We start from the raw sequence: 19,265 nt of genomic DNA on the forward strand, positions 1-19,265 counted from the left end.
AATATAAATCATATAATTCACATAATCATATATTTATTTGATTAATTAACACATAATTACTCTACTAGCCCTCCTGACATGCTAATCAAGACACTAAGCCTCAATAGGAAATTTGTGATGTTACACTGACACTTGATTTCTGAGGTGACAATACCTTGAGAGAATATGGCGCATGAATTAGGGTCGTGCGTGAATCCACATAGATAGAATTCTTAACCCGCTTTAGATTGTGTAGGATTTTTAGTTTGTAAGATTCAGCCAAGTTCGTTGGAGTTTCCAGCTCGTAGAACTTAGATTTCCATCTCAAATATTTAGTAGCTCAAAAGATGAGGTGAAAAAGGTGCCTTTATGCACATTGGGATTCGTGTAACCGTTAGTTTCCTTTTAAAAAAAGAGTAATAATGACATTTATATTTTTGAGGTAATAGACAGTACAACTAAATAGATAGGTCATGAAGGATATTCGTATAAAAAGTTGTTCAAGTAAGTTTATAAGATGGTGGTCGCATCATGATAAACATGGGGAAAAAATGTTTTCCTAAAAAACTAGCATGATGATGTGGCACATAATATCAACATGTGGCAATCAAAGAACGATATCAACTTTGTAGAAGCTAGTCGACCCTCGACTAGAGGACAGAGATTCATAGAAAGCTTCATCACATGACCACTGGTCAGAACCTAGTCAAAGCTTCATACAGGAAGGCCACAATGATCAGCTTAGAGGCAATGTTGGCTGGCTTGATGGTATGCTCGACTACCCTGGTCGAATGCTTTGGTAAAAATGCGTAGAATAAGCAACTAAAGTAGATATTTACTAGATATTTATGATTTGATATATATTTATTTCATTATTTTATTATTACTTGCCATGCAAGTCAATTTAAAGTGAGTAAACAGAATTCCATACCCGATCTCATAGATACATAGAGAATTCTGTGGAAAGCCGTATTCGCCCACGATCCATTTATGTAAGGCTCCTAAGCCTATAAATAGAGGGCTTAGTGTATCATTATTTTCTAAGCTTACATTTGCTACTTTTATACACAGAGTATTGTATTCTCTAAATCTTACGAAACTCAGTTGAATCTGGTTCATCTAATCATGAGTTTTGGATTTCCTACATTAATAAAAGTATCTAAGTGGACGTAGGTTTTTACCAACACTAGGGGCTGAACCACTATAAATCTCGACTGTTCCTTATTATTTCAGTTTAGTTCTCTATTCTCATTATCATTTTATTGACTAAGTGTCGTTGGCCAAATCGGTGGTCAACACCTTGTTTTGCTTAATAACAACAACCTATTCGTACATCAAGCCTTTTTACTTTGATTTTTAAAAATATTTTTTTAAAGTTTTGTTTAGAATTAGATTGATTCCCCAACCTTTATTTTTAGCTCATTTCTTCATTTCCAAACTTCACTTTCACACTAGTTGGAATTTTTCAAAGATTTCACCGTACTTCGTATAATGGTTATACGTACCTTCCCCACAAGCGATTAGAATTTAAACATATTCTAGGTTTCTTTTAGTGGGTTAAAGTAATAATAATAAATATGGAATAAAAATGGTGTCATGCTTAAACTACACAACAACCCTCAAGTTTATTTAATACTAAAAACTCTAAAGGTAAAATGGCTTTTATAATTCCAAGTCCTTATTTCTTGAAATTGAAATAAAATTTAAAGATGGTGAAAAAAATTCAAAAACTGCCTAATCGAACTACTAATAATATTTCCTAAGATGAAGAGCGTTCCAAGTTCGAGAAAGGCTCTGCTTGGGGGGTTATATCGCTGGGACCTATAGCGACGACATGTCGTCGTTATAGGGAATACTATGTCGTCGCCACTGTTGAATGCACTTTTTCACTCAAACGGTGAGACCATGTCGTCGTCACTGTAGGATAGTGAATAGTATACGAATCCCCTCGTGTGCTACACGCTACTCTACAGCGACGACATGTCGTCGCTATAGGCAGTGAAATTTGACTTAAATTTTTTGGCGGTTCATGTTCCCACATTTTATTTTTGACCCTATAGCGACGACATGTCGTCGCTGTAGAGTACAAAATAACTGATCAGTGGATATATTGGATTCTACAGCGACGACTTGTTGTCACTATAGGGTGTGCAAATAGGCAACCACCTATGGGCGGTCGAGTTCCTTGAGCACCCTACAGTGACGACATGTCGTCGTTATAGACAAACATATTTCCCTCTTTTTTCCCTACGAATACCCTACAATGACGACATGTTGTCGCTGTATAGTCAGTTCCTGCCTCGTGTTCCCTCCAAATTCATGGGACCCTACAGCGACGACTAGTCATCGCTGTAGGGTATCAAGAATTTTTTAAGGCTAAATCGTGTGTTGTTGATGACCCTACAGCGACGACATGTCATCGCTGTAGCTTATTTTTTAATAAATTAAGAGAAAATAATTTTTCGTGGATTTTTCCTACATACAACGACGACTTCAGAGTCGTCGCAATAGATGTCGTCTCTGTAGAGTCTTTTTCTTGTAGTGAACACCGATATACCTCCCACATTGCGTGAACTCAAATGATCCTCAGATGACTAGGCTGACGCAAATCGCCAAAGGTTTTAGCCAATCGCCCTTACCAATCAAGCGCACGCCAGAAACCCTAGTTGATCGCATGGGATCCTTGGTTCTCACCATTGGCCCTCGCAACGCGAGCCTTCTTCCACACCAGAGTGCGTCTTCAACCTCTACATGAACAAGACACGTCAGATCACTATTTTTGGAGAGACAGAAACCTGCCGAGTGTATGGAAAATATGACTGATCAGGAAACAAGTTGCAACAATTAGCTATTCCCATCTTCGCATCTATAAATAGTGCAAATCAAAATGTCACAAAAGGTCAAAAAATAAGTCAGTAATTGTTTTTTTTTGAGAGAGAACTTACTCTCCATTACTGTAACTGCTCAAAGAACAAGATCTAACTCAGTGTACTTGGTCTTGAGGGTTCAAAGTTCATCACAAATATTGTTGAATAAAGTGGACGCATGTCATCTTTTTTATGTCGAACCACTATAACTCTTTGTCTCTTTCATATATTACTGCATTTATTTCTTTTTCTTTTGTTAACTATTCACAGTAGAGATTCCACTTTGGATTTTATACACAAAACTACTCTTCATTTATTGTTTTGTGCAAATTGACAAAAAAACCAATCAACACCAATAATCAGCATATAATTAACTATTCATCAGTCAACCATACATTCAAAAAAATAAACTCATCCATTCATCATACATATCAACATATACACAGAAAATGCAAGAAACTCACACAGTTATTTAATGTATACATATATATATAAATATATATATATATAACTTGACTTTCTAATACCAATAGTTTATATTGAAAGAACACATCAGGCTACAACAAAAGTCTTTTTTTAAAAAAGATATTTTTATCAATATATCAAGGCAAGATCTTATATGTACATATGTTGGGAAAATTTATACATGATCTTGTTTATTTTCATGTAAATCATATATTAAACATATTAATATAAGATAACCTAGAACATGTTTCTAAAATTGAATTCAAATAGAAATAATGATAAGAACACTTACATTATACACAACGGAATGATAGAGTCCTTCCTTCAGTTTCTCTAACCCTTGTATCCTTTATGTTGCAAAGTATTACCAAGAAACTGAACCGTTCTTCAAATTTCTTCATGACCTTCCAAAGTATCCTTAGAATCGCCTAGACTAGGCTGGGCAATTCTCAACACATGACATAGATACAAACAGAAGAAGAGAAAAGAATAATGGGCTTAGAAAAAGATTTATGTTTGTAGAGAGAATCTAAAACCTACTAAAGCTTCTCATATTCTCATAAACTTGTTTGTGTCATCTCTCACTTAGCACTCCCTTTATAGACTCAATTAGGCCATTTAATTTAATTAAAAAATCAATAAAATAATAGATAATATCAGCCCTGGGTCGAAATTATCATGGGCTTTAGGCCTGTGAAATTTCCCATTTAATTATAAGCCCGATGGACTTAAAATCAAGGCCTGTATTATTTTCTATTGATTAATTAATTAAATAATTATTCAAATCCTTTATCAAATTAATTATTTATAATTTCAACCTTGATTTAAATTTATTTATTAATTTAGATACCAATTTATCTTAATTAGTAAATCTGCCATAACTTCTCTTTTCTTCTCAAAATTACACAACTCTGTGAAACTATCCAAAATTGACCTGGTCAACTTTGATAATTCTAATTGGTACTTAAATCAATTAATTGAGACTATCTAGATGATTTTATCCAAGGTACAGTGGGGGCCATGGGCCTATGATATCAAGCTCCAATAGTTATCATAAATCTAATAAAAAAATTTACTGACTTATTAATTCCTTGTGACTCCACTAAAGACTCGGAATTGCACTCTTGAAGTCATAGAACGCTCTATAACAAATATAGATATGTTATTAATTATCTATTGTTACAACCATAATTGCCACTCAATCCTCTATAGACACTCTATAATGAGATGGGACTAAAATACTGTTTTACCCCTCATTGTATTTTATCCTTAAAACACTTAGTTCCTTGTAAATGATATTTCAATAAACTAATATTAATTGTTGAAATCAGATCTATATCATTTAGAACCTTGAACCAAACTAAAAGGAAACCATTGTTTCACTTCTTCATCAAAAGTTATAGATGTTCATATCTTTGATTAACACTCTCACTCAATTAAACTACTGAGTTCCCAAGATGTAATTATGGGCTAGTCTGTAGGGTAAGCTTGTAACGAACAAGTCAAAAAAAATAATACAATTAATTAGAATACTAACCACTCAGATTTGAGATTGAATTGACCTATGGTCAACTATATGATATGACTAGAATAGATAACAACGGTATGTTTACGTATCCTATCAATTGTCCATATCGATCCAGTTTGATGTAACAAATACATCTGATCTTATCTACTTTGCTAATGTTCTGGAAAGAACATAACATTGTGATGTGTAAGTAGATCATATCGTAGATTAGCAAGTCAGTATAATTCCAGTGCAGTGACTAATCTTAGAACTAACTTATTTTGAACATATAATCATATTTATATTCCACTATGATTACGTCACTATAAATACGATTAGCTATATGCTCGATATTTAACATAAGTTTATATTAAACAAATAATCATGAAAATAAAACATGTGAACAAAGTGATTGACCAAGTCAAAAAATGATTTATATTCTTTTATTGATAATAAATGAGATTACAAAGAAATTTGGTTTTAATAAGGGCATAAAACCCCAACAACATATACATTAAATCATAGAATACAAAGATTAGATTTAATACTTCTTGAAGCCTCTAAATAATCCTTGCTATATTTTAATATTCATTTACGAACATCTATTCCATGCAATACGACTTTGAGATCCACACCACAATCTTCCAAGTAAAACCTCTAACACACTATGACTTGTGTGAGCACGTAGAATGTAAACAATAATTTTATGTGTATAGATGTACTCAGCATATGAGAACGAGAGATTTGGAGAAGAACTTTTTGGCGAGAGAGAAGAGAATACAAAAAGAACTTGTGGCTTCTTTTTATAAAATTGAATGTCTTGTCTATAGTCTAGGTCATTTACCACTAGGGTTAAGACTTTATTTATGTAATTAATATTTTAATCACATTCAAACAACTAAATAATTTTTTTTAAATAAATAGAAGGTAAATAAATAATACGACTTGCAACTATTAAGTGAACCACCGCACTGGATTTATGAAACGCCCTAATCTAGTACTTTTAAAACTTTTACATGCTCATAAACTTATAAAAAGAAGGCCAATATTATATGAAAAATCCCAGTGGGGCCTTACTAAAATATACAAGTTGGGCCCAATAGTTTAAAAAGAAAATAATAGTTTTCATGCAACGCTTTAAAAAATAATAATTGAAGTTCAAGTCCCAGTGATAAGTTCTGAAAAGTTTTAAAAAATAAACATAACATTATTCTTTAGAAACTGGCGTTAAACTGATCGTTTTCTCGTCCATAGGATGCCCCACGCCATACACACCCTGACGTTGGAACTCCCCACATCACCACTCGTGCTACAGAGAAATCCTATTTGCTACCTGGAAGGGAAAGTAAGGGGGGGGGGGGGGGGGGTGAGCTAAAAGCCCAGTAAGGAAGTACAAAAAACACACAAGTATACACACAAAACACATGTTCATATTCATACATCGTTACAAATCTTAAACATCGTTATCATAACCATCATCATCATAAACATACTCATTATCAACATTATCATCATAAGCGTCGTCATCGTATACATATTCATCATGAACGTTATCATCATAACTTTGTGAACATGGCCTGCTAACTTGTCCATGTCACATCTTGAGGTAAACAGGATCTCTAGTCCTTGAATAACCTTGGTGCGTCCGACCTATGAGTTACGTCTTTATATCTTTAGTAACTCAGATTACGTCTTCATATCCTTAGCAACCCCTTTGTTGTGTTGTGTTCATCACGCTAACAACCATTACATATCATACAACATACAGAAATACATTCAATCCAGTCATGTCAAAGCCAAGGAAAAAATACATGATTTCTTACATTCGTCATCAGATCATAACAACATTTCATACATCATATCACATGGTACATCTTCATATATATCATTTATCCTTAACAAGCTAATCTTATCGTGCAAAGCATAAACAAATAGAATTCTATCTAACTTCCTTACCTCAGGTCCAAGCAAAGCAAAAACTGACAAACTTCACAATGAGCCTATAACCATAATCAAATAGCATTTTTTAGCATCACATAATACTTTATTGTGCCCAACTCATATACCCCATGTGTGCATGGGCCATGCACACATGATGAAAACTACTCATAATTTCCAAATAGGCATAATTACACATAATATCACCAAAAGAATAATGCAAATTATACCTATGTTACATGCATGGTTTTTAAATAAAAATCATATGGTTGAATCTTAGACATATTTTTTAACGTAAAATTGCATTTGCATGCGATATGAATACGTTGGAGCGTTGTTAAAAAATGACTTTAAAAACGATAATTCCTACGCGCTTATTTCTATCGTTTTCAAAACAAGGATTTAGTAACATACTTTTATTACCATTATTTATCTCTTTAAAATTACTAAGTTGATTAAACCTCTAAAACATTACTTTTATTTCATAAAATAATTTATTTAGCCATTTGAAAATATCATAATTCTATTATTTATTTTTAAATTACATAAAAATAATAAAGGCTAGAAATTATGTGAAATACTTATAGTTAGCATGTTTCCTGAGAAAATAACAATTTAATTTAACTTAATAAAATTACAAACTTGGTGTGAGAAAAATATAATTTTTAGGTATGAGAAAATATATTTTATTTATATTATTTTAAGACTAAATTTTTAAGTAGAATAAATTCATAAGTGATAATCAAATAATTAATTTTAATTTATTAAACTAAACTTTCAGCCACCATTTAATTTATTTAAAAATCACAAGTGAAATTACCTCAATATTTTTCTTAATTAAAATGAAGAAAATCATATCTATTAAAATGAACACTCATGGTTACATTAAAAATACCACTTTTAATATTTACATAGTTTAGGGTATTAATTTATTTGATCGTACACACAAAATTCCTTTCATTAAAAAAAAAATTCCAATATTTTACAAAAATTCCAACAACCATATACACTCTCAAAAATCACCATATTGAATTTAAAACCTTATATTTTCTCTAAAAATATATAAAAATCTGAAGGTATTTATTTGAGTAAAAGATATCATTTTAATATATATTAAAGTTCCATTTAATTTCTTAAAAATATCATAGCGCTTGCAAAATTATTTAAGCATGCAAAAAATTATTTTCATCATATTCTAAACCATTTAAACACCAAAATCAACAAGCTTAACAAATCAAAAATCCATCTTTTATATCATGCTTCACAAAAATTTACATCATTGCCATACATGTTTAAATCTATAAAATCAATTCACAAACCCTAGCATGTTCCTAATATGCATGGGTGACACAAAATCAAACAACTAATCATGCATTACACCCTTTTAGCAAAAACCCTCGTGAATTAAACATAAATATAAAACAAAATTCTCATTTACATTCACATGCATCCTAGCATGTTTCTATCATCATTCATGCATGCAATAACCTATTGATACATAATCTCATAAACATATTCATCAAATTTCATGGATTCAATAACAAGAGTCCAAATTATTTATTATACCAAAAATTATATAGGGTCCTAGAACATGGATCTAACATAAAAACACAATAAATCTATCAAAATATATAGGGGATCCCTAGACATGCATAGGCCGAAACCCACATATACACAAACATAAAATATCATCAATCATCATACTTAGCAAATCAAAACCAAACCCCTTCATGCATTAAACCACAAACCCTTCATGCATGATCAAAATAACATACCACCAAAAAAATAAAAGGAAAACAAAACAACATATTATTACAATTCATAAATCCTTAATCTCCCCAAGAAAACAAAATCAACACAAGGTTGAGGGAGGAATCCAATACCTTCCTTGAGAGAACACAAGAACCAACTATGGTCACCACCTTGCTCAAATCCTAGGGATTTCAGAACACCACAAGAACATGAGAAGAGAAAATAAAATACTTAGAAATCATGGAGAGGGTCTAAACTCAAGAATCAACCAAACCAAGATAATCCTTACCTATAGAGAGATTCGATCCTCTCTTCTTTCTTCTTCTTCTTCTTCTTCTTCTTCTTTCTCTCCTTCTCTCTCTAGAAAACGCCTACTCTCTCTCTCCTTCCCTCTAGGCCAACGGTCCCATATGAGCATAATGCTCTCTTCCTTTTTCCTTCCCTCTTTATTCTAATATATCCATAATAGCCTAAGGAAAAGAATTGGTAAGTTTCCTAATTGTGCTTATATTCTTTTAATTCTAATTTATTTGATTGAAGAAAAAAGAATGTAAATAGACAACTCTTATTCCCTCCTTTCCCACTTGCCATTCACACTACTTCTTGTTACCCTTTCTTTTATTTTTTAATCAAATAATCTAAATAAATCTAACAAAAGGAAATAATAAAGTGTGAAGAAAATTCTACGCAAGTGCACCATGCACATGCACACACTCAATAACTAAGGTGCATCACTACCTACCATGCACCTTAGTGCATTCAACCAAAATTCATTTATTCACATATTAAAATAAATAAATTAATTAATTAACAATTAAATTCACAAAATTCATCCAAACAATTCTAACAATTAATTTAAATAAATAAATAAAATAATTCACAACACTTAACAATTAAATAAAATAAATCACAAAATTTAAATAAAATAAAAAAATTAGTGCATTATAGGATCCCACCCTATGTGTGCGCCCCAGTCACTATCCTTGCATAATGATTGGTGTGTAGCTCTGTAGTGCCACATGGTATTTTTTTTTAATTATTTAATTTATTTTAGTTATTCAACAAGATAAATATATTTATGTATTTAAAATAATATATTATTTCAAATGTGCATAAATATAAGCTAATCCAAAATTAACTTAACCTTATAAAACATGATTAAATTATTATCTTAGAATAAATTAACTCATTCTCTCCTAATATTAATTAATTCAAAATCAATTAATATTCTCTTTAACAAATATATTTTGTTTTAAACACATTAGTTAATATAATTAATTAATCACTTATAATTATTTAACAATTATATCTTTACCTTGAAAAATCAATTATATTTGACATAGATATTCACACTATAGACTCTGTAATACATAGGCGACTCGAAGACAGTAGACCTATAACTCTAAGCTCCAATAAATGAGGTTATTAAATTATTACTCCACTATAAATATGAAATTGCACTCTTAGTAACTATAAAATTATGTTTACATAATAATCTCTTGTAGTTTATTGATATAATCGTTGCATGTAATTTTTGTTGTGAATTTGTAACGTCCCGAACCTTCTAATAGAATTAAGTGTTTTGATTAGCGTGCCGGGAGGACACGTGGTGTACTTATGCATTAATTATTTGATTTATATGATTATATGATTGAGTATATATGGATATATGTATTAAATGTGTTTAAAGATCCGTTTTTGTTAAAAATTGATATTTTCATAATTTTGATCATAATTTTGACCCGTTGAGGGTATATTTATAATTTTATGTGTTATGTGCTTGAGACCACATTATTATGTGGATATTCTTCTTCTGTGGGTCTTTTCGAATAATTTTTGTAGAAAAGTCACAACAGGAATAAATGCCTGGCTCGGGTCGAGCCTAGGGGTATTTTGAGAATTTTTGATATTTTTGGATTTAGTGGTAAATGAAATTAAATTGGGGAAAATTTGGATATAATGGGTTAGTGGATTAAATTGGAATTAGTGGTGAAATTTGAGGTTTAGTGGGAATTTAAGTAAAATGACCAAAATGCCACTGGGGTTACTTATGAGGTTAATTGAAGGCAAGGGGTAGAATGGTCTTTTGACCTTAGAGATAGACTATGGACCTAAGTGTTGAGGAATTGGCTGGGTCATTCACGTTCATCTCATTCTTTCTCTATCTTAGTTTCCTTCTTCAAGTGGTTTTGGAGACAAACACTTGGTAGAACTCAATAATTCTTAATTTTTCGTGGCGGGATTCAAGGCTGAGAAGAGCTCTAAGAAGGAAATTGGCAGCTGCTAAGGGACACCTTCAACCTATTAAATTTTGAATTCATCACCGAGGTAAAAAAATTCAAACTTGTTCATCTTGTGGCTTTTGAGTTCTTGAAAAATTGGGGTTTGGTGATATTTTCTTAGGAATCTTGGAGGTTTGGGTGGTTAAGCTAGTTATCTATGTTGGGATTTGTGCCCTTAAAGCATATTTATATATGAACAATTACTGTTAATGAAATAAAGTTAATATTTTGCACTCATATTTGTATTTAATTATACATGCCATTTGTCATGAAGATCCAATATTATTGATATCATCTTGAATTAAGTATATGTATCATGATATATCTACAAGAGGATTTAATTCAAGATAGTAATATAATTTTGTTTTTCGTAATCACTAAATAAAGTGGGGGCTTTATTTAATAGATTATGAGTACAGTCTATCTTCTGTTTAAGACAGAGCAGTTTATCCAGGCTGTTAAATGTAGCAAATCAAAAAAATAAAGATACGGTATACTATATAGATTGTATTGGACTGGGACACGATGAAAAAAAGAACTTCTGATAAGCTTTGTTAAAATATAGAAGTTCAACATTCATCAATCAATGGTTGTTTGAGACTTAACCTCAATCCTTAAATGAGTAATGAACTCCTATTTGTGCTTTTATGACTTTTGACTTATGGGGTAAGGTTCAATATTCCTATGAACGAATTCCTATTATTGTAGCGTCCCAAATTTGCTAATAATGCTTAGGATCTTGATTAGCGTGCTTCGAGGGCAATAATTGATTTATTATATTAATATGTGAATGTGATGAGTATGTGATTAGAAATGCATGTTTAAGACAGAGCAGTTTAACCAGACTGTTAAATGTAGCGAATCAAAAAAATAAAGATACCGTATACTATATAGATTGTATTGGACTGGGATACGAAGAAAGAAATAACTTCTGATAAGCTTTGTTAAAATATAGAAGTTCAATATTCATCAATCGATGGTTGTTTGAGACTTAACCTCAATCCTTAAATGAGTAATGAACTCGTATTTGTGCTTTTATGACTTTTGACTTATGGGGTAAGGTTCAATATTCCTATGAACGAATTCCTATTATTGTAGCGTCCCAAATTTGCTAATAAAGCTTAGGATCTTGATTAGCGTGCTTCGAGGGCAATAATTGATTTATTATATTAATATGTGAATTTGATGAGTATGTGATTAGAAATGTATGTTTAGGTGAATTAAATATGCATGTGGGCCCCATTTGGTTGTTAGGGGCATGTTTGTAATTTTAACCCGTTGATGGCATAAATGCAATATTTGTGTGTATTGTGAGTGTTACAACGTGTGAGTGGTGATATATTTGTGATGCACGATCCGAGATAGTCCTAAGGAGTGGTTTAGCTAGAAAGCCACAATGGGGTCAAATACCCGGCTCAAGAGAAGCCTAGGGGTATTTTGGGAACATAAAATGAGTTCGAGATTTATGGAGTAACGAGTAGTAGTTTGGTAATGATTTGGAAATGTCAGGATTAATGGGGATTTATAAGACTACTCGGGGACTTAACGGGGTATGGAAAATGACTAAATTGCCCTTGGGTTACCTAAGAGGTTAGGATAAGTTTAAGGGGCAATTGGGTCTTTTGGTGGGGATATACATGGTTTAGGTAGGCTGAGGGGTCTAAGTAAGTCACTGGAATTAAGGGATTGGAAAGAAAAAGAAACAGAAACTCTCTCTCTCTCACTCTTTTAAGGCTTGGAAGGTTTTGGGGATTTTTGAGGAGAAAGCTTTGAATTTAAGGTTGAGAGTTGGGGAATCAAAGCTAAGAGCATGATTATAGACAGCTGAGGGTCGAAACCATTCTTGAGGTAAGGCTCTCTGCTCTGGTTTTAATGAATTCCTGCCATGTTTTAAGTGTTTTCTTCTAGGTTCAAACTTAAGTTTTGATTTTGAGTTTGATGAGGTTATGGAATAGTTTCTGGGGCTCTAGTGCTGCTTAAAGTGTATTAGGATGATTATGGGACTCAATTTTGTTGTTGGGGTGTGTTTAGAATGATTTTCAGGGAAGCTAGCTCATAAAATTTGCATGGGATTTCTGGGTTTCGGGCTCGCGCCGCGGCCCGCTTGAGTTTATAGGCCAGTGGGGCTTCGAAGAATTTCCTAGGCGTCGCGGCCTGAGTTGCCCAGCAGTGAGGCATTTTTCCTCTGTTTTGGGGCGCGCTGCGGCCCTTAAGGGGGGGCTGGGCCGCAGCTCGAAAGAGGAATTTTGGTAAATTGAGGGTTTTTAGCTTGGGAACTTGAACATTAAGGCTCGAGAAGGTTTCCACTACCCAATTTGGTAGAAACCAGGGTCCCAGAGGTTAGAGTTATGTCTCGAAACTATTTGATGAGTTAGAACTTGATAGTTAATTTTATTCATACGTTGTGACTATGATCTTCTTCAAGGCTCGGATTAGAGGACTGTGCTCGTGATCGCGGTGCTCGGATAGCTTGGGACACAGGTAAGAAAATTGTTGTACCCGTAGAACATGGCGTGGCTCTATAGTTTGTATTGCAGGGCATGGCCCTATGTGATTGTGTTGCAGGGCGTAGCCCTATTGATTAATTTTTATATTTGTTTAAGTATTTGTTAAATTTATGCTATCTGTTGCATATTTGTGGAGAACGGCAAGGGCTGGGAACGGGGAAGGCCGAGAATCGCAAGGGGCCGAGAGCAGCGTTAAGCACATGGAGTGCGAGTTGCTAGGGTGAGACACTATTGGATACCTGGGATATCCTCATGGTGTAGACCGCGAACCCAGGGCCTGGTAAAGCGCCTAGGACGGCATGGCCGTTATGTGTTTAGCCTATTGGCGTCTTTATTATATGTTGATTGCTTGTGTGGAGTTTTCTTGCTGGGCTTCGGCTCACGGGTGCTCTATGGTGCAGGTAAGAGCAAGGGAAAGGTCGATCAACCATGAGTACAGAGAGCGTGAAGCGGCGTGTACATGTTCTGCCTACCTGACTACCACGGCCAGGGGTATTTTTGGGAGATGTTTTGTATTAGTCTGAATTTTGATGTTTAGTCGACTTTAATCATATTTTGAGTTGTAAATATTTCTAAAAAGTATTTTGGGATCCCAAATGTATAATGCTTTATAATTTCAATGAATGACTACATTTTCAAATTATATGACTTTTTATTACAGTTTAGCTACACTTTTAACCTAAAACTTCAATTAGCGAGTTGATTGCACGTTTTAAACTCACTTAGTAATGGCTCTAAGGAAGTAGGGCATTACAGTTATCTTGGAGTCATAGAACTACAAGTGGTTGGGAACATACTACACAGATATGAAATCTGCTCCTTACTTAAATGGAAGCATATTAGTTGTTCCTTTTTAGTGTTTTTTGGGGCTTGGACATAAAGTGCTCAATTTCTATTAGAGAACATAAATTTTATTCTATAATTAAATTTATGAATAATGTTCATTAGATGATCAATTGAACTAACTGATAAAGGCATAATTAGAGAGGTTAACGGAAATTAAGACGTAGCTTTAATTATGAACAACTAGCAGAGGGTCATACTTCATGTAATGACTAAATCAATGAATGACTTTATAGTTATAGCTTCTAATAATATAAGACAGTAGTTTTGAGAGTTCAACTATGGATTTCTAGTGGAATAATTCGTAGTTAATAAGTTAATCGATGGAACTAAGAGTTAGTGAAAATAATTAAATTATTGGAGCTTAGAACTACGGGTCCATACTGTCCTCATACTAGCTCGATAACACAAAGGTGGAATTTTGGTATTAAAAGGAAATAATTAAATATAATAAAGTAGTATTTTTAATCTCACAAATTAATATTGTTTGTAAAATAATATTTAATGGAAAATAAAGTCATATTAATAATTTTGTCAAATTAATTTTGTATTGAAAATTAATTTAATCATATTTATTTTTGTGGTATAATTGTATACTACATAAAATAATATGAAAATGGCCCAACAAATAGCATTTTAATGAGATAAAATACCAAATGGCCGACAACCCTACAGTTGGGGCCAGCCACAGTCCAAAAGGACTATGGCCAATGCATTGGCACATGTGATTAGGACTAGGTCTTATTTCTATTGTTATATTAATAGAATATAACATCAAGATAAAAAAACAAGAGACATCAGATGCAATTTCATGATATATTTGCCAAGAGAGAAAAATAGAGATCTTAGTTCTCTCTGAATTATGAGAAAAACACTCTCTCATGTGTTGAGATTCAAAAGTGAGTTCTTGTGTATCCTACAAATAAGCATAGACATCTACATGTCTCATTCTCTTTGTGCGAGCCATAGTATGGAAGATGGTAGGTTAGAAGGCTAAGACTCTATTTCATCTACACGTGTTCCACATCTATAAAAAGGTATTCGTATTTTTCTTTTTATTTAAATTCATGTCGCATGAGAAATATCTCATTCTAGTTATGGTTCCTAGAGTGATTCGTTCTTATGCTTTAATAATTGTAATTATTGTATTGAAAAATTATCTCATGCTTCCGCAGAATTGTCAATAGCATGTTTAAAAACCAACAATTGGTACCAGAATCATGGTTGAAATCATGTGTCATGAATGTGATCTGTGTTTATTTTGAATATATGAACATGTAGATCACATGTTTTATGAGTGGACTCCAGGGTTGTTCTTATTTCTATTATAGTTTGAATATGTTCATTGGATGTGCTGAGTAAGATTGCTCGTTAACTATATGGTTCTCTTTGAATTAGATTCAATGGACACCCGTATTGTTTTGTTGGGTATATTTTCTTTGTAATTCTTTAAATTTAAAGTTATTAGAATTTGAGTTATGCTCTTGAATGAAATATTATACAATAGGATTGAATACCACCAATTTTTTTTTTTTTTTGGGAATGATTGCATTAATGGTTATTGTAATCATTTAAAAAAAATTATATAAGTCAAGGAAATATGCCGTCACTATTAAATATGCAACAAACATCACATTAGTGATGAGACTTTGATCAATCTTGTATTGATCAATTAATTGTTTTTAAAGTTGTTGCCGTGATGCAACAGTGAAAGAGTTCTGTTTTTATACTATTTAATTAATAAGATTAATTATTTAATTTAAATATATAATTATTAATATTTGATATTAGGTATTTATGAGAATAATAGGGATGTAAGTTTATTGACCCAATCCTTTTGGTTTGAGAAACAAAAAAAAAAAGAGAATATTCCCCTCTTTAAAAATAGGGAAGTTGTTGATGGTTATCAAATTCAAATCAAAATTTGATTTAATTAATTATCTTAATTCATTCAAATTTTAAAAATTAAAAAACAATTAATTTATTTCTTGCTAAATAAATTGTTAATTGTTCATTTTGGGAAACAATACATTTATGTCTTAATTAAAAATTAAGGTCTTATTTGGTAACACTTAAAAAAATAGTTTTTTATTTAATTAATTAAAAATTTGACAATTAAACATAAAATGTGTTTGGTAACTCTATTTTTGTTTATTATTTTTCTAAATTTTAATTAAAATTTATTAAATTTTGAAAATAAAATTTTTTCACTTTTAAATTTTTTTTAAACAATTTTCGACTTGTTTTTTATTCTCTTCTTCAAATTAACACATCATATTGTTAAACAAAAAATAAAAATAAAAGTTATCAAACACGTTTATTATTTTTTGTTTTTAAAAACAAAAAACAAAAATAGTTACCAAACATATTTTTATTTTTTAAAAATAAAGAAACAAAAATAAAATAATATTTCCATTTTTGTGTTTTAAAAATTTAAAAACAAAATTTTTACCAAACACCACCTAAGAAAGTAAACTGTTCACTTTTCTTAATTTTATTATTGGGAACATTTGATTATTAAATTAGTCAATTACATTATTTATGAAACAAGATTATTAGTATTCATTTTAAATGAAAAATATTTGATTTATTGAAATCAAATATTGGTTTAAGAAACTACTAATAAAATTAATAATTAAATTTTATTTAAAGAAATTGAAATTTTGAACACCTTAATTGGAGACATGATCGCGAAAATATGATGCGCAAATATACGCAATCGATTCAAGTAATATAGATAGTAAATAAGAATCGTTCCCACAGAAACTATATAATAATTGCTTTTCACTTTCTATTTGGTAATTAAAACTAAGATGAATAATTCTAACTACAAACACAATTTAAATAACTATAAACAGAACAATGAATCAATAGATTAAAAATCAATAATAAAAAAGGGAATTAATTTCGTCAACTTTTCATTCTATTAATTTTAGTAATCAGTTTTAAATTTCTTATTCATGTTCTAATAGCAGGTTAACAAAAATCAATTCCTATTCTTTTTCAAGATATAAGATCCCAACCTATATGGAAGTTCTCTACATCTCTGTGATAAACTTAAACACATAGCAGGCATTAAGATTGGTAATCTAATTACTACACAAGACATACATGTACTTTCGTCAAATATATAATCTATGTCAATATAACGATAGCATATTCAATTCATATCTTTCGAATTTTGAATCAAAATTATAAATCAAGCAAATATTGATCAAATATTTACTAGCATTAAACAGACATTATATAGATTAGAATAAAGAAGAAGTATCAATAGAACATTATAATAAAATTAAATAGAAATCCAAGTGACTACATTAACCCCAAGATAGAGGATTTAATTAATGACAGACATAATAACCATAAAATTCAAATAATTGTTCATAGAAAATAATCTAAAGAACTAAGATGAAGAAGAAATCTAGAGAATAATAAACAAATAAAACAAGTAGTCTCCTTAGGGTTTTTCAAAAATCATCATAATGATGCTAAAATAGTAATATGTGCTTTGATTGTGAAATCTCGTTTTTGCCCTTGCATAAAAGGCTTTTTCTACGAAATACATCACTCAAGCGCCGCGACTCGTGTCTAAAATCTGGAATTCTCTCATCTCTGACTTGCTCAAGCGTCGCGACTGTAATAGAACTGTGTCGCGGCTCAAATTCATCAAGCAAAAGCATCGCGAATCTCAAAGGCAGCACCGCGACCCTATGCTTCTTGATTGATTGACCTCTTTGGCTGATCATAGCGTCGGGGCTCTAACTCCAAGCGTCGCGGCTCAAATGTCTTTTTTTTCATCAAGTTCCATCTTTTTGACATCAATTGCAGCCATTTATCAATTACGTCCCATAAATATGAAATATTATCAAACAAAGGCAACAAAATGTCATACTGCACAAAAAATTACTGAATAAACCTCAAAAATTAAATAAAATAACCCTTTAAAACACTATAAAAATTTCTCTATCAAACTCCCCCAAACTTAACTTTTACTAGTCCTCGAGTAAAATCTATTAACACTTTCTATAACAAACTAATCACACATATGAATCAAGTTTACCTAACAAGCCTCCACCTCATGAAAACCATGCAATACAAGCTCAAAATTTTCAACTACATTTCATCCAGAATTTTAGTAAAATCAATTCAATAATCAACTTCAATCTTTGCTATGCAAATCAGCCTCAACCAATATATAACACATAATCACAATATCATATGCATGTCAAATCTTCCAAATCATTCCATCAAAACCATGTATTTCATATGCTTGCATAATTCATCAATCTCCCCTAAAATGATAACACATGCTCAAGAATCAAAATGACTTGTTAACTTATAACGAAAGGCTAAGGTAAAGGTAGATGAAAATGCCATTTAGGCTAAAGTATACCATAAGCACACAACTAAACAAACCAATCTTGTATCAACTCTCAAACCCCAAAAACATTCCCCAACTTTCCCAAATTTTTTCTTTGAGAGAAAATTCACAAACTGAATTATATATATTTGTTTTCAATTCTCTTTCTTTTATGATGATACTACACTCCCCTAAACTTGTTTCTTTGTATTTTCAATTGGAGTGTAGTTCATTTTCAATATATTTTTTTTCTTTCAAATTTTCTTCTATTATTGACACAAATTTCTCAATATAAACACAATTACAACCCATCCCCCAATCACTTTTCATATGCTTATGGTTTACATTCAAGGGAAAGATAAATAACAACGTTTCAATTTCGCTCAAAATAAGTGTCGAACAACAAAAATTCACATTAAGCTCAAAATGTGGGTAAGTAGGGATTTAATATATAAATGTTAGCTTGAAAGGTTTAATCGTTTCAACAAAAAAAATTCCCTAAATCATCTTCCTAAGAATGTATTATTCCAATTTTAGATCAATCAACAAATTATGCAAGTTCTAGAATATTTTCAAAATTTTGATCCACAAATCCACAAACTCACTTAATTAACATGCATATACTGAAAGATTGTACGAAATTTATTAATCAAGGATTTTATGACAATTAAACTCAGATCAAAGCTAATCACTAAATTACTTTCACAAAGCACACAGATTCTCATATTTTGTAAAAAAAAAATCACTTGCATCACAAAATCACTC

The 19,265-nt window shown here is 31.4% G+C and overlaps 1 long non-coding RNA gene across 1 annotated transcript; it reads right to left on the minus strand.

Moving 5' to 3' along the window:
- Positions 1–5,834: 5,834 nt before the first annotated feature.
- On the minus strand, positions 5,835–9,049 carry LOC133816062 (uncharacterized). Its single transcript, XR_009884994.1, has 4 exons — positions 8,798–9,049; positions 8,640–8,690; positions 6,775–6,818; positions 5,835–6,151 (listed from the first exon to the last, which is right to left on the minus strand). It is a non-coding gene; the product is annotated as an uncharacterized LOC133816062 (long non-coding RNA).
- Between the last annotated feature and the right edge of the window lie 10,216 nt (positions 9,050–19,265).

The sequence above is a fragment of the Humulus lupulus genome, chromosome 2 (assembly GCF_963169125.1).
Source record: "Humulus lupulus chromosome 2, drHumLupu1.1, whole genome shotgun sequence".
NCBI lineage: Eukaryota > Viridiplantae > Streptophyta > Magnoliopsida > Rosales > Cannabaceae > Humulus > Humulus lupulus.